The 6000-nt window shown below is 40.8% G+C and overlaps 1 protein-coding gene across 4 annotated transcripts in view; it reads right to left on the reverse strand.

Moving 5' to 3' along the window:
* ESRRG (estrogen related receptor gamma) overlaps positions 1–6000 on the reverse strand; it is a 736743-nt gene that overhangs the window by 269887 nt on the left and 460856 nt on the right. The gene's annotated exons all lie outside the window — the stretch shown is intronic.

A 6000-nucleotide genomic window follows, 5' to 3' on the forward strand; every position in this document is an offset into this window, starting at 1 on the left:
ATGTCCCGTTTTAGACCTTTTCAGGCAGCAGTAATATTATGATAATCAAGCTTAAAATATTCCTATAGAAAGAGTAAATTAGCCTTTTCACTTGAAAGATGATTATGATAAACAATAAACCTAAGAGAGGACAAAATCCCTATTTTTAAAAGCCATAAATTGTTGACTCAATCATGTGTGTGATAGTCTTGTCCAAAAAAAAAAAGGGTAGCTTAACTCCGAGAGGAAGGTGGGGGTGAGTCGTGAAGACAGGGCAGAAAGTAGAAGTGGAACAAATGTGACAGGTTTCAGAATAAGCAATACATGCCTTGATACTAGTAAAAAGATCACATTACCCATCTGACCCACCCCATTCAACATACAGTATATCTGAGGCTAAATATATATGTGTACACGTGGAATGTAAAAACAAAAACATTTTTCCTGCTGTATATAAATGTTAAACACAATTTGAAAGCTCTCTTCCTATTGCTTCCATTAACCCTTTGGTCTAAATTTTCAAAGGATTTTTTTTTTTTTTTTGTAAACTGCAATATTAACAGCTGGTGTCCATAAAAACAGGTTTAAAGAGGCTATTGTACTATTTTGATGTTAGAGCTCTCTGACACACTTTAAAAGATCCTTTACATAGATGACTACGTATAGTCATAGTTAGGAGCATGTTGGTTGCACTTGGCAGGAGACAGGAGACTGTAGAAGGCCTTACACCCTGTGTCTGAACACACCTTAGCCCTTAGATTCATTCCAAATGCCAGGGATGATGCTTTAGTGTCATTTCCCCGATCTCAGTCTTGGTTTTCCCAGCTATTATATGGGAATAATGATAACACCATTGTAGAATTGTTACGGGGCTTCAATCATAAGAGAGGACAAAATCCCTATTTTTAAAAGCCATAAATTGTTGACTCAATCATGTGTGTGATAGTCTTGTCCAAAAAAAAAAAGGTAGCTTAACTCCGAGAGGAAGGTGGGGGTGAGTCGTGAAGACAGGGCAGAAAGTAGAAGTGGAACAAATGTGACAGGTTTCAGAATAAGCAATACATGCCTTGATACTAGTAAAAAGATCACATTACCCATCTGACCCACCCCATTCAACATACAGTATATCTGAGGCTAAATATATATGTGTACACGTGGAATGTAAAAACAAAAACATTTTTCCTGCTGTATATAAATGTTAAACACAATTTGAAAGCTCTCTTCCTATTGCTTCCATTAACCCTTTGGTCTAAATTTTCAAAGGATTTTTTTTTTTTTTTTGTAAACTGCAATATTAACAGCTGGTGTCCATAAAAACAGGTTTAAAGAGGCTATTGTACTATTTTGATGTTAGAGCTCTCTGACACACTTTAAAAGATCCTTTACATAGATGACTACGTATAGTCATAGTTAGGAGCATGTTGGTTGCACTTGGCAGGAGACAGGAGACTGTAGAAGGCCTTACACCCTGTGTCTGAACACACCTTAGCCCTTAGATTCATTCCAAATGCCAGGGATGATGCTTTAGTGTCATTTCCCCGATCTCAGTCTTGGTTTTCCCAGCTATTATATGGGAATAATGATAACACCATTGTAGAATTGTTACGGGGCTTCAATCAAGGAAACCAATTTAGCACAGTATCTGCCCCTCACTGGGGGAACAACATGACCCAATGGCCCAATGACATTCTTGCTTATGCTAGTTGTCCCAGCTTCCTGATATACAGTAGTCCTTCCTCACATTCCCCAAAGGGTCCCAGTTTGAATAATAAATTTTATTGTCATCCTAGATATAGTGAGCCTTCCATAAATGTAATCTCTATGATTTTTAAATTTCACTAAATAAGAGAGAGCAGCCTTGGACTTGACCTCCATCTTTGAGTTCCTCTATCTATCGGTACTTGACACGAGTGCCTTGTTGCTAACTTAGAGGGCAAGAGAAGAGAGAAATGTCATCTTTTTTTAAAAAACTATTTTATTTAATTTTATTTATTCATTCACTTATTTATTTTCTTTTGACCAGAGAGGGATAGAGTGAGAGAGAGAGAAAGAGAGAGAAAGCCACCGGGTCCAGGACTCGAGATGCAGTGGACCATGTGGGAGTCCAGCACCCTTAACCACGCGCCACCTGCCAGCCCCAGAAATGTCATCTTTTCTAAAACAAGCTCTCCTACCACCTAGGGTGTGGAACCTGGGTTATGGCACTAAACTATTGAAAGCCTTACAATCTTCACCCCCATAAAGTAACCCTATAAGCCACCTTTTATTCTGGACAACTCTATCACACACACGAGTCAGTAATTTATGCCTTCTGAGAAAGGGAGTTGGTGGGCCAGCCCATGGCATGGAGGTTCAGGTGACTGGATCTCACGAGGCTTACTGCACCGTTTCAGTCCCAGACCCAGCGTTCTGAGAAACACATGTGGACAGGTGTGCATGTACACCCAAAACCCCAAAGGGAGGAAGAAATGGAGGAGAAGGGGGTGTGGTATGACTATTCCCTGCGGAGAGGTGTCTTCTCACTTTCTCTGTCCCTCTCTGTTTCTCCAGTGAGCACTCATATCCACTGGCAAATGTATTGTAAAAAGTGGAGGTTTGGATGGGTCAAGTGGTAGCACAGTGATAACTCAACTGGACCAAATCTTTGGTTCATATCCCAAGATCATCCTGAGCACAGGGGATGGGTCCATGATGCGGGTGGACTGAGACATGGGGCGGACCCTACTGGTGGTGCTTGTCTGTCTCTTTTTGACTGTCACGCTCATGGAAGAAATATGCTTTTAAGAAAATAGGGATTTGTCCTCTTAGGTTTCTTGTTTATCATAATCATCTTTTAAGTGAAAAGGTACTTAACGAAGAAGAGAAAATGCAGTACAAGTATCCCCCAGTGAGAACAGCAGTCACTTTGACCAGCAGACGTTATGCATGCCCTGCTATACTACATACACCTCGGCTCGATGTAATGAGAAGGAAAATTACAAGATGCTCCCCTTGAAGCAGCCATTCTGTTTTGTGCATGGGTAGGGGGAAGACAGACTTGAGAAAGGATTCTGCTGACTCTCCAGAGAGATCAATTGCACATTGTTTCGCAGAAAGAAGGAGAGAGAGAAATTGCTCTTACTCTTTCCTCTTCCTTTCAGACACCTCTTCCACATTCCTCTACCCTAGCAGTTCAGTCAATAATGCTGTTGATTTTATTACTATCCCCAGCACAAGCTCATTCACCTAGGAGCTCTTTTGATCAGATATCCCAAGAACTCAATTTCTTCACAAGACTTTGCTCTTGTTACATTGAATGGCCACTAATCTATGGCAGAACAGAAAGGCTGGGCAATGGGGAATTACAGGCAGGGAAAGACCATAGGGATTATGAGTCCAACTTGGTTACCTTACAGGTGAAGAAAATAAAGCTCAGAATAGTTAAGAGCCTTAGCCCAGGTTATACACCTAGGTAGTAGGAAAGCTCATATTAGAAAAGATTACATTTCTCCCCCTTCCAGTGCTTAGTTAGTAACAAGCTACTAATGTTAATCTCACAGTTGTTGACAATATACCAACACACCGGACTCCAGCTGAGGTCTAAGCCTTTGGAGGACAAAGTCCCAGTAAGAGCTCGGGACATTTGAACCTAAGGGAAAAATACCCAAGCAAAAATAAAATTGTCCTGTACTTCCTCCAAAAGCTGAGAAAGATGATTTTTTTTAAAAAATTTAAAAGTCACATATTTAAAAAGAAGTGGGGATGAATCAGTAGAAATAAGTTCTCTCTTCTGAGCGAATTAGTTGTCTTTTCATAAGCACGTTTAGACTATCATGATTATTCCTTTAGAAATTCAGTTTTTATTAAGTACCGACTCCTTTTGCCACTGCTCCCACAATCCAACTGTGATCTGTGGAATTGAGGTGGGTCTGATGGTATCCCCAGGGCAAGCGATGGGACTCAATAAATACTCCTGTCCACATCATGGGAGCAGAATGAATATGCTTAGGAAGAGTGAATGAATGAACTAAATGACTAATGCTATTAATCAGCTTATGGAGTATAATGAAGACTGCCAAATTTAATGAGATAATTCAGCCAAATTATTTGAATATAGGGAACATTTTTAAAGATAAGGCAATTAAGAGGGAAAAAGGTAAATGGAGAGGCAGAATGGTGGTAGAAAAAGATGGAAGAGAAGCAAGGATGTGAAGACGAGGCCTGCTACGTTATGGTGCTCCAGCATTTCATGGACTCTTTAAAAAAAAAAACAAGGTTTTTGCCATAGGGCATATGTGTTTGCCAGAGACACAGAGAAAGGAAAAGTGAGGAATCACCACTCGTGCATGGGGAATGGCTACAACACAATCCCTTCTCCTCCATTCTCCTCTCAGGATTTTGGGCTTGCATGTACATGCACCCGGCACAATTTTTCAGGCCGCTGGGTCTGGGACTCGAACCATGACTGGCCACATGATAGTCTAGCACCTTAGCCACTGCACTACTTACTCGCCCCACCATCATTTGTTCTTGATAGCTAAGAAGGAGCCTTAAGAGATGATTGACGACTCCCCCTTCTTTCTATTCTTCTGTTTTCCAAGTATCCTATGAACTAATGAAAAAAAAATTATCATAAAACAGAAGCAAACAGGCCCAGCTGCAGTGGCAGGACAGCACCGTGCAGTACTGTGCCACACAAGAGGCCCTGGGTTCGATCCCATGTCACCCTGGATGTCCCACACCTGTGCCTGTGATCCTGGCTGGCTGGGTAGATGGCTGGAGGCAGGGAAGATAGAGGTGTGGTGAGTCCCCATCAGGGTACCTGAATCTCTATCTTTCTCATGAATGAAGGAAAAGAAACTTTAAAAAAATAAATAAAACAGGCAAACAAAGCTGCCACCTCAGTACCTAAAATGTCCCTTACCAGGGAAATGGGAAACCTTCTCATTTAACCTCACAGTAAATGCTTCTAAAAATCAATCCCAGCTCTAAAACCAAGTACTTTTTAAAAAAAATAAAAAGCATTCAAAAATGGTTCTTGTATACAACATAAAAAATTCTATATTAAAGATGAATTAATATTTTAATATAAAATTTTACACTAAGGATTCTACATATTTTTCAGTCCATACAGGTTTCTTTAGTTGAATATTGACAAAAACCCCATAAAGAAGGGCCATGCTGCAGCTGTGTTTATGGAACATTATGCTGCTGTCACCCAGAGCAGCGAATGCTTTCAGAAAGGAGGTGATTTCTCATCTTATGTGAAGAGGAAGAAAGGAACTACTTAATCAGCCTAAAATACCTGAGTCTTGTCTTTAAGCAACTCTGTACCTCTTTACTTCCTATAATTTGTATTTATTATTTATTTATGTATTTATTTTTGCCAGAGGGGATGTCTGTTCACGAGGAAGTGGGTAGAGAGAAAGCAAAAGCACCCCACCAAAAGTCATGGTTACACCACAATCCCTTTTTCCTCCATTTTTTTAAACTGTCACATGCACCTTGCATGTTTCCTAAGCTGCTGGTGCCAGGATTCAAACCATAGTCAGTCACGTGAGATCTCACTCCATATGCATAGCGCTTAATGGCTGTGCTAAAGGGCTGCCTCCTCCCTACAATTCTTTAACCAAGTCCTGAATGTTTTGTTTAGTAGTTTCATTCCAAGATCATGACACAGATGAAACCACACCACATTAGAGAGAGCCAAATGTTATGTCTAGAAAACCACGCTTGGGATGTAAAAACAAGAATGAGACAAGCAATTCCCTTCCAATTTCTCTGGTAGGTTAAAATAAGAAGGTGGCGGCCAACCCATGGCAGTGGTTATGGCAGCTGGATCCCACAAGGCTGACCCAGCGGTTCTGGACCCTGCAGCTTGAGAAACGAGCTGGGCACAGGTTTCTGTGTGCCCCAAGTCCTAAAAGGGAGGAGAAATGGAGAAGGGATTGCAGCATGTCATTCTCCATGGGCTGTGTTTCTCACTTTCTCTCTTTCTCTTTCTCTCTCTCTTTCTTTCTCTTTCTCTCTTATTCTCTTTCC

This window comes from Tupaia chinensis, unplaced genomic scaffold (assembly GCF_000334495.1).
Source record: "Tupaia chinensis unplaced genomic scaffold, TupChi_1.0 Scaffold000473_1, whole genome shotgun sequence".
NCBI lineage: Eukaryota > Metazoa > Chordata > Mammalia > Scandentia > Tupaiidae > Tupaia > Tupaia belangeri.